The sequence below is a fragment of the Heloderma suspectum genome, chromosome 1 (assembly GCF_057233095.1).
Source record: "Heloderma suspectum isolate Gila_16-S chromosome 1, 16-S_ref, whole genome shotgun sequence".
In the NCBI taxonomy this organism is placed as follows: domain Eukaryota; kingdom Metazoa; phylum Chordata; class Lepidosauria; order Squamata; family Helodermatidae; genus Heloderma; species Heloderma suspectum.
In genome coordinates this window covers 404,812,915-404,823,946 of record NC_139458.1, presented here as the reverse complement: position 1 = coordinate 404,823,946, position 11,032 = coordinate 404,812,915, and the positions used below count along the sequence as shown (strand labels likewise).

Below are 11,032 nucleotides of genomic sequence, written 5' to 3'. Positions count from 1 at the left end.
CAGTCATGGCGCTGTGGAAGGAAGGAGAAAAAGGAATAGAAGACAGCAGTCCACACCCTATTGCGAAGAAGCATCGTCCTTATGCTCACAGATTCCTACCTGGGAGTTTGCAAGCGGAAAGCCAGAGCTTTCTGGGATCTTTCTTACTGCCCGATCCTATGCATGCTTACTCGGAAGTAAAGTCCCACTGTGGTCAATGGGGCTTACTTTTAGGTAAGCGTGGCTAGGATTGCCGCCTAAAGATTCCTCCCATCCATCTTTGGGAATACAGGGCTTTTTGTGTGTGTTGGGGGGGGGGTGTCTCTTCAGGATGCAATCCTGTCCACTCACCTGGGATTATTGAATCTTATTAAATACGAGCAGGACTTATTTCCGAGTAAACACGCATAGGGTCAGCCTGTTATGTCTCCTTCAGGATGTACTTAAATGCACGCCTTCCCCCGCCTCCTCAGAGTTTCTGAAACGCATACCAAATCTGCACCGCGCCCAACTCCTCGGATTCAAGAAGGATCCAGCAGGGGCCCTTTGAAAACACGAGTTACGAGCCGCCCAGGGAAGAAACGGCGCGCCATGCACGCAGCCCTTTTTCCATGCACCGAGTTCGGAGCGTGGCTGGGGATCCCGCCGCCCCGAAGCGATGCAATTCGTGGGAGATCGCTCGCTCCTCAGGGCAATCTGGCCCGGGGCCGCTGACCGGCTAGAGAGCCATAGGAGGGGGGCTCCGTTGCGTCTAGTGAATCTGCAGCCTTTGGAAAGGAAAAATGGGGCGATCCAAACCGCACCTCTAAATCCCCCCTGAAGAGCTGCAACTAATTTGAGGAGACCACACCTGGTTGCTACCCCGATCTAAAGAAAGGCGCAGGTCGCTCCTAACACAGAACAACCCGGCGACGGGGCTCCGACCTCTACTACTGCTGCTGCGGCTGCTGACACCTTACTTCCTGGTTTGCAAACTCAGGACCAGACCCATGTCGGCGGAGGGATCCGATTTTCTGCTGTAGCCTCCTCCCCTTTTTGCTTCTGCTTTCTCTCTCTCTCTCCCCCCCACCCCCCTTTGCACGAAAATAATTTGACAGCGTTTTGCTGACACTGGAATTTTGCGCCACAGATTGGGGGGGCAGCGCCCCCTTACAGGAGACGTGCATGGAATTTCATGCACAAGGTAAGTCCAGCTACCTTGAGTTTTTCCTGGCGTGGCTCTGAGATTAGTTATTTCCACCCTTCACCCCCCCCCCGTGTAATCGCTAGGGGGAGGGTACAGTGCACAGGGGCTGCTGGAGCGGGGGGAGGCGGCGGAGGCGGCGGGGGGTGCGTATATTTCCTGGCGGAGCGATATTTGTTTACAGGATGAGCTGTACTGCAAGCAAAGTAGGACCCGAGTAAATAGCAGCACAGTAATAAATTAAAATTGCAATTGCCCCGTCGCTGTATTATTTTTTTTAAGAGGGGGGAAAATGCGCCCATACTGAACTCGGACCCTGCATGCACTTGTTGCAGACTTGCACCAGGTAGGCTAACGCTTAACAACTTCCATTCTTGCATTAAGCTACAAGCTCAACTTTTTTTTTTAAGTTTGCAGTTCACTCACTTTCGGTATGTAGGACCGAGTAGGCGAGGCCCTCCCTGTTTCCTCCTCCCTCTTGCTGCAAGATATCCCAGCAGGAAAAGAGCAGAGCATTGAGACTGGCAGTTTGCTTGTTTTTTAATTTAAAAACCCTATTACTTGGTGTTTCTTTTAAGGTGCAAGGCGTTAAGAGTGCTTTAAAACTGAAATCGAATCTAGGCGATTGCCTGGAGCTACAGCACTTAAAACACACACGGGGGGGAGGGGTGATCGTTTAAATATAGTGCGTGTGTAGCTCAAAGGCTGCATGCGGTGGGGCAAGTTACCATATGCGTGGATCTGACACTTGATAACATGCTGCCATACCTGCTTGCAGTCGGTGGGAAATTAGAAAGCTAGAGAGATTTGCATGTTGGCCACTCCCTAAGTCTATACACCCATGCTTTTCCCCATGGCGTCTGCTGCTTAGCATTCGGCAAAGCAAAGAGACACTTAAAGTAAGATGGATGCACTTTTTCTTTTTAACAGAGATGAGTCAGACTTAGTCCCTGAAAATCGAGAAAATAATATAGTTGATTGGGTTTTGTTTTTTTAAAACAACAACTGGAGAGGGGAATATAAAACGCCAGTGATTAAACCGTGTTCCTTGTTTCGAGAGACAGGAAAGTCTCGAGATCATTTTCCGCGTTGCATGAACAGAATCTATTATCTGCTCGTGTAATTTTGATTAATGCAGGATTCACGTGTTACAGTCCAGAGGTTAATATCTTATGGCTGCAAATTTTCATTGATAATCAGTTCAAACCTTCTGAAACCTTAAGAAGGTGTCCCCGGTTTTTAAAAACATGGTAAATGATTTTAATACAAATACATTTTTAGAAAAATGCAGCAGCTGGACTCCATGTTAGAAGAAGCGTTTGTTTTCTTGCCTATAGGGGTGCCTATATACATCATCCCTTCCCGGATGTATTTTTCTTTAGAAACGTTTTTATTCATATGCAGTTGTATTTGATTACTTGCTCAATTGATCAGAACTCACATGATTAACTTAAGATTTCTTTTGTCAGTTGACAGCCTTGGTTAAATACTAATGCCAGTATGGATCTTGTCCATGAGATCCAAGTACAGAAATTCATTCCCTAGCACCATAGACCTAACTAACTGTGGGTGTAGTCCACTGTCAGCTGTCAATCTGCTACTTTTTAAAAGGATGTGATCTGCAGTAGTTATGATGATAGCTGGTGGAGTAATCCCAAATTGCTGGAGGGGATTAAGATGGGACAGAAGTGACCATCTGCTGGTAGAGAGGAGCTCCCCAGCAAGGGGGTGGTTTTATATCTGCCCCAGCATCTCCAGTATGCCTGCGGTTTCAGTGCCAGACTGGCATAGATGAGAGCCACAGTCCTGGGGCCTCCTGGTGGAATGAAGGACGCTTGGATCTGTGGCTGCCTATTCTCAGCCCCCGGAATGTCCCTTTTGGGGCCTACCACTGGCAGGAACACCACTTTTAGTAGAGCTATGCCAGTGGAGCTTTCCACAGTCATACTGGGGGCTAGTTGGGCAGATGTACTGTCTCTAGTCAGCAGACATGGGGGTTAGGATTCCTCTCATAGAGCAAGAGCTGTGAGCTGGTAGCCCCTGCTGGAAAACTTGCCTGAGCCATGAACTCATTAGGTAGCCCTTAGGCAATCTTCTCATGCTCAACACCCCCCCCCCCCCCCGCTCTGTGGGGATTATACTACTGATTGAGCTACCTATCTTACAGAAGAGTTGTAAGGACTTCTAATGTAAAATATGGGAAACACTTTATGATCTCGGTTCAGTGGCAATACATTTCTTAGTACCAGTTCCTGGGAAGCAAGAACAAAGCAGGGCTATTGCCTTTATCTCTTATTGTGAGGTTCCCAGAAGCATCTGCTTAGCCACTCTATTTAATAGTAAGCTAGACTACATGGGCCTTCAGTCAGAACCAGCAGGGCAGTTCTTACGTTCTTAACTCTAAAGTGCTACATAAGTGTTACCTGTACAAGGGAAGTGGCCTGAAGGTGCATTTGCGTTTACATCCTGGTAGTCTCAGAATCGGTGCGTATGTTACAGCCACAGCCTGGAGACCTGTTTCAGTTGCTCCATGTGGTGGCCTTCGCATATGGCAAACTGTCTGTGCCGCAGTTCACTGTGTGGATTGGACAATTTCCCCCACACTGACATAAATCCCACCCCTCACCATCTCACAACACAGGGACAGAGGCTACATGAAGAGATTTCAAATTACCTCTCTGTAGTAGCTGCGTGTGAAGTAACAGTGAAGACAAGATGGGAGGTGCTGTAACACTAGTGGATGGCTAAGAGTGAATAGAGAGCAGGAAGTTCACATGAAGTACTTTGAACGCTCTAAACCGGGGATGGGCAAACTTCAGGTTTGTGGGATCTACTTTGTTTTTTCTACCCTGAGATCCACCAAGCAGAATGTGGTGCAAAAATTTGTTTTGAGTACCAGAACTTAACAGAGCTTACAGTTCTTCCACACAAAAACTGCTCTTGCTTACCCCAAACTTCCTTCATTTCTGCATTATAAATTAGGGCAAGGTGGGTGGGGGGTTAATTTTGTTGCTGCTACAGTCAGGAGCTGGAAATCCTTGTAGTCTTTCAATTCTGAGTAGCAGGAGTCACAGACCTAGGAGGTAGAATGTCTGGATGAGAAGGCATGGCTTCTAGAAATACTTCCTGTTGCACCTGTCTTAATTGGAATTTAAACACTGGAAACTAGATCTGTTCTCTTATAAAAGAAATCTTAGTTGATTCATCAAAAGAGTTTTAATCAACTAAGTTGCGTAGGACTATAACAATAGTTTTGAAGGAAAAAAGCATACTTCATTTTTAGATGATATCTCATGTGTGTGCGTGCATGCGCGCACCCGTGTGTATGCGAGAGAGAGAGAGAGGTACACATATTTGTAGAGGCATCCCATCTTGTGTGAAGGGGGAGGATTGCTCCTTCTAAGATGGTGCTTGCTACCACATGTTTTATTAGCACTTATATTACAAATAATTAACCTTTGTTAAGGATGTGTTGATTAATTGATTGATCAGTGCTAGTATTTAACTTTAAGAGTGCAATCTTATATGTATCTACTCCGAAGTAAGGCCAGTTGCATTTAATGGGGCTTGTTCCTAGGTAAGTAGATATAGGACTGCTGCCTGAATTTTTTTAATGGATTATTTGATTAAGGCTGCAGTCTTATACCCAATTGCCTGGGACTAAGCCCTACTGAACTAATGGAACTTGCTTCTGAGTAGGCATATGTAAGATTGCACTGTAAAGGTTTGCTGCCTTACTTGAAACCAGTGCTGTGGGGTGAAATTTTTTCCACCTCATAAGTTCATTACTAAAACTGAATGGATGCTAATTACAAATGCAATATTAGGCAAGTTTGGCAGTTTCAGGTGACTATCCCCGGCAAGTAATACATGAGATAATACATAAATGTTGTTGGAATACATACATGTCTCAGTGTGTAATAGAACTAATAGGTAGTGACTGTAGAACTAGGTGCTCCAGCAGCCTCGGTGGAAGAGTTGAACTCTGTTGAAATAGATGAGTGGTTGTTAGCATATCATGCATAATTCTTTGGGATGCTAAGATTTATTAGTGTGTCAACAGTTTTTAGTACTTCTGTTTTTTTCTTAAATTGAAATAACATAAGGGAAGTACATGCTAATACCTTTAAGGGCGCAATCCTATTCAGATAGGCGGCCACCTCTGAACTTGGAGGTGAATGCGTATCCAGTGCAGGGCAGGAGAAGCACGGAGGGGATCGTTCCCTACGCACTTTTCCTGCCCTGCATTTTCGGCTAGACAGCCGATTGTGGCTGCCTAACAACGGGAGGGCAGAGCAGGGGAGGAGGCTGCTGTACGACAATTGGATGTGTCATACAGGCATTTCTGCCCTCCCCACCCTGGAACGCCCCTTTTCGGCTGCTCCGCGCTCCTCTTGTGAGCGCAGAGGACAGGGCTGTTCCACACTGCCTCCGAGGCAGCGCGGAAGTGGGGGGAGGTTGGTTCTCTGGGAACCCACCTCGGAGCACGGGCTCTGAGGTTGGTTCCCAGAAAATCCTATATCCTGTGGCTGTCTAGTCACTGTCTAGCGCCCATAGGATTGCTCCCTCCAGCTTTACAAATACTCCAATAAAAATGTCCATATAATAATGACATTTCAATTGCATTCAGGAATCGGTTTTCTCTGATCAGCGTTGAGGCTGAAGTGGGGAAAAACTGTTTGGAAGGGGGGAAATTAGGATAGCCCACCAGCATGAATTTTACAGGCTGTGGCAGACTTGTATGCTCTTGGCTGCTTGCCAGAATTAGAGGATGTAAAGCTTAAATGCCTAGCCAAGCCATCTTTCACCGTTAGTGTGCATGTGTGTTAATAGGCTGGTCTGGACGTATTGCTAAAGCATGGTTTGGCGTGACGTGAGCAACCCTCTGATTCATGCAGTACCTCCCGCTCTTGTAGTCTTCTTGACACGCACTTTAACAAGCATAGTTTTTGCTCAGTTTGGATATAATGGCAAACTATGGTGTGCTATACAGAAGTCAGGAAACATGCAAGGCTGAGGGCATTCATGTAATGTCAAAAACTCAGTTTGGCATTGCAGTTGAATCAACCAATATTTTGTTTGTTTATTTATTCAAAGCATTTTATCACACTCTTCAGTCCAAAGGCTCACAGAGCAGCTTATAAGAATCAATAATTAGACAGTCCCTGCCCTCAGGGTTATAATCTAAACAGTCACAATACGCAAGGCAAGGGATTGGGAGGGAGGAGGACTATATCTATATGTGTATGCATGTACGCTGTATTGCATCGGCTGTATTTTGACTAAGGCTATAATCCTATGCACACTTAACCTGGGAGGAAGTCCCATTGAATTTCTGAGTAGACGTGTATAGGATTGTGCTGTTTAGCATTTGAGTATCTCTCTCCTTTCAACTTAGGCGAAAATGGGGGAATTTAGGAAGTCTACATGGTTAGATGGAGCCTTATTCTGATCTAGCATGGACAATGCATATGTTCCTTACTGCTATCTTGTAGTTTTCTACCTCTGTTTCTAATGGGCATGTAGCCAAGTTGGAAAGGTTCTTTCATTCAAAAGGGTGATGAGAATTATACGCTGTTGGTGCTGGTTCACACATGCACACATCTTGATTTCTTATAACAGTGGCTCATAGCTTAATGCGTATGCAGTTCATCTTTCTGACATGTGATCTGTGATGGCTCAGGTCTTCAAAGATGCATATAGGCAAGTGGGGTGGTTCTGTATTTCAAATGTCTGTTCTCAGGAGGAAAAGGCACCCTGCACATGTTCAGTAGTTCACTGGGTTTTGTCTGTTTGGCCTTAAACAAAATTCCATGGCCTACCCACAGAGGGAAAATCACTTTGCACATATTCAAGGGCCCAATGTGAGCATGGGGGGGGGGACCTGCCACTTCCAAGAGTTTGGCAGCAACTCTTGGTGGATTGTGAGGCAGTGGGTGTTAAAGAGAGTGATGTACAAGAGGTTACAGTAGAAGTCAGTTTTGTGTAAGTTGGTGGGTCAGAAGGCTCCAGGCTGAGATGGAATACAAAACTAATGGTCCCCTTAGAGCAGCAGTTTTCAAATTTTCTACCTGTTTACCCGCTTTATTTATTGCGTTGTCTATTGAGGGACCCTTGAAATACCTCAGGTCTCATTTGCACAAAAATGTTTTCACGTTGCACGTGCAATTATTGTGTGTAGCACCGCTGCATGATTAGTGTCAAGATGCACGCATATATATATGCAACCTCTACTTAGGCATTGTAGGCGTCTCTAGCATGTATTGCAAGCATTGTCTGAGGTCAGGCTGGCGGATGCAAGTGGATCTTCCTTTTGAGAGAAGCTGTAAAAAGATCATCCAAGGATAGTTTGTTAGCTCCACTCTTAACTGAATTTCAGGAGGATATGGGGAAGACAGGAATGTTCTGGTGAACATTTGGAGGGGCAGTTTGAATTTCCACATTATTCATTTGCTGCTACAGATGTTTTATTCATTCTTGTGCTTTGGTGTTGTTAATATATTGTTCTTTACTGAGAGGTTTTAATTTGTTGAACTAACGTGACGTGGGATAGAAAAAAATGAAAATAAAATGAATATGGACAACATCACAAATCTCCTTTCTAGTGAAGCAAAAGTTGGTGAGATGGTGATCGCTACATATATTGATAGTTTGGCTTTAAAAGGAAGACCAGTTACATGAATTGTTCCTTTGGACTTTCAGTAGGTATTTTAATTTTTGGTTTACTTTTTACTTCATCGGGTTGCGTTCTATAGAGCTGCTGAGGGAATAGGTTTCCCTTGTGATGGGCACATAATCACTGTAAACATCCTTTTTTGGAAGGGTTGAGTGGGCGCTAGGGTAGAGGTGCTCTCACACATGCACATAAAAATGTGTACAACTTACAAGCCAAAAAGGCTAAAGCTGAAATTAAAGTTAGGCAGTTACCCTCTGCTGCTGTGGCAATGTAAACTACCATTTAAAAAAAAGGTAAAGGTGTCCCCAACCAGTTGTGTCCGACTCTAGGGTGCGGTACTCATCCCCGTTTCTAAGCCGAAGAGCCAGCGCTGTCCGAAGACACTTCCGTGGTCATGTGGCCGGCATGACTGAACACCGAGGTGCACGGAACGCTGTTACCTTTCCCGCCAAGGCGGTACCTATTTATCTACTTGCAATTTCTTGCTTTCGAACTGCTAGGTTGGCAGGAGCTGGGACTGAAGACAGGAGCTCACTCCGTCACGCAGCACTCAGGTCTCGAACTGCTGACCTGCCGACCTTCCAGTCTGCAGTTCAGTGTCTTAACCACTAAGCCACCGTGGCCCCCTAAGCTACCATTTACTGAGAGGCTCAAACCCCACCAAAAGAGTAATCACTTCATTAAAAAATCCAGTATCATAAGGAAGGCATTTCAAAGATTATTTTCAACTAATGAGACATTAATTCCTAGAGTTTAGCTCATGTCAGAGTTAGATTTTGGTCAAAGAAGAAGCAACCCGGAATTACAGTTGGGCAACCCTTGGGTGTGTGGAAGAAATACTTTTTTATGAGTAATGATGCATGTTTTGAGTGTTGCAAGTAGAAATGAAATACAGTGAACCTAAGAATTTTCAGCCCATTGACCCATTTGGCTCAGTCTTGTCTGTTCTGACTGGCAGTAGTTTTCCAAAGTCTTGGCAATGTTTTTTTCCTGGCCCTATTACCTGAGATCCCTTTTAAACTGAAGCTGCCAGGGATGGATTATGTTATCTTGTGTATGCAAAGTATATGCTTTACTGCTAAGCAATGGCACTTGCCCAACAGTAACCCTGAGGAGTATACTACAAAGAAGCCATGGTTGTATACTACAAAGAAGCCATGGTTGTATACTACAAAGAAGCCATGGTTGTAGTTGCCTCATCAGTGTTGCAATGGGGATAGGAGTAGATCTACCAGATTAGACAGGGTGTGTTTGGAATGGCCAGCTATGTCAGCAAGCGACCCCGCACCATCTTCTTTGTGTGACACTGCCCATATGATGCCCTTAGGAACAGTGATGCGGTTATAGCTAGGCCAATATAGGTTTTTGCTGTCCTCTCAGCGGATGAAGCACAATTCATTTACTGGGGGTGAGGGGCTGCTAAGTGATATGGAGTCAGTGTGGTGTAGTGGCAAGAGTGTTGGACTAGGATCACATCGCATCAACACTGACAGCAACGATTCTAGAAATGTTCAAATCAGGAATGACATGGTTGGAAGGGATTCTGGATCTCTTTGCAGTGATAGGCACTGGGCTGGAAGGGATTCCTGAACAATCATTTAGATTGACTGACCCCAAACACATACTGAGAGCCAGCATGGTGTAGTGGCGAGAGTGCTGGACTGGGAGTCGGGAGATCCGGGTTCTAGTCCCCACTTGGCCATGGAAGCTCCCTGGGTGACTTTGGGCCAGTCACACACTCTCAGCCCAACCTACCTTACAGGGTTGTTTTTGTGAGGATAAAATGGAGAACAGGAGGATAATGTAAGCTGCCTTGGTTTTTGCCAGAGGAAAAAAGGCGGGGTAGAAATGAAATAAATAAATAAATACTGTTGTCAGTGCTAGGGTTGGCCGAAAACATTTTGTTGAGGTGGAACAGAAATTGTGCCTCCCCCCGGCAAGTCAAGGTTCAAAGTAACCAAGTCTAGCCCCTGAGTCAGAAAATCCCACAAGCATTTCTCTCTGGGAGTAAAAATGCAATAATTAATTAAATAACTAACAATTTTCAGCCCTTTTGTGACACCTAAAATAAACTGCCGGAGACAAACACCTAATTCTGCTTAATGGTAGAGCTAGTCCCAGTGCCCATTCTGGTCCTCCTTCCTGCAAATAAAGCAGTTTGCTGCCTTTCCCCCCACGACTGTATCTTGTTAAACAATTTAAAAGGTGTTCGGTGTTGGACTATAGGGAACTGAAGTGCCTGTTGTAGCAGCATTGGGACTGGAATTGGATGGAGAATTGGGGCAGATCAGCAGTTAGGGTCAATGTGGAGGCAGAATTGGCTCGAGGCAGAATCTGAACTGAGAACTCCTTCAGGAATGGAGCTGGACTGAGGGGATTAGCAAGCCTGCAAGCTAGGCAAATGAATAGAGAAGTTGACAGAGGAGGGGTTAAGCAGAGAGACTACAGCAATGACTGGAGCAAGGCCAGGAAGCTACATAAGCAAGGCCAGGTGTGGCTGCTGCTCTGGCAAAGGCCCATTCCTGACTTGCACTATTTATAGGAAAGCCAGGTAATGTAGGACCAATGAGCTGGTAGGGCTGCCATGCTGGGATCTAGGAGAACAATCTTGTCCTGCTTCATTCTCCACTCTGCAGCTTCAGTGAGCTCACCAAAAGCATCATCAATACATGGGATCATGCGGGTCTCTGTTTGAATTTGTCTAGTCCGGAGACAAAGGGAGATCCAGTGAGAAGGTGTTGACAGTATGTAAGGGCTGTAAGGTGACATTATATAATTTTGTGTGAAAATAAATGTGGGAGGGTTGGGCGACAGACATGTTACATAAATATGCTAGCCTATAAAGACAAAGGTGTCATGAAGCCACTACAGATTCTTAATACAGTGCTTATACTGTTGAAAAGTCTGCGTGTTTGGGTATCCCAGTAGTCCATTTTCACAATAGTTAACATGGCAGCATATTCAAATAATATAGTTTGCTGCTGCCATCTGTTCTTGGTATCTCAGACAGAAAAGAAAGCTCCGTTCTAGACCATGCTCTGTATTAGATTTTGTCACCTCTGAAGTGTTGACTTACCAGGTTTCAGATGAATACTAATGTAATCGCGTGGAGTACAGAAGTAGCAACTAGCGTAAGACTGATTTTTGAGTGGTGAAGGTTTCAAAAAGGATTGGCTTGGTTTGTCTCAAACTCA

At 45.1% G+C, this 11,032-nt stretch overlaps 1 protein-coding gene across 2 annotated transcripts in view; it reads left to right on the top strand.

The window, feature by feature from the left end:
• Nucleotides 1-284: 284 nt before the first annotated feature.
• Nucleotides 285-11,032, top strand: part of TRERF1 (transcriptional regulating factor 1) — a 96,246-nt gene continuing 85,498 nt past the window's right edge. The window contains exon 1 of one of the 2 annotated variants that reach the window (XM_084828894.1): nucleotides 285-1,162. The gene's annotated coding sequence lies outside the window, so the exon portion shown is untranslated. Of the gene's footprint in view, nucleotides 1,509-11,032 lie in introns of both variants that reach the window. The other variant, XM_084828896.1, reaches the window with a different exon arrangement.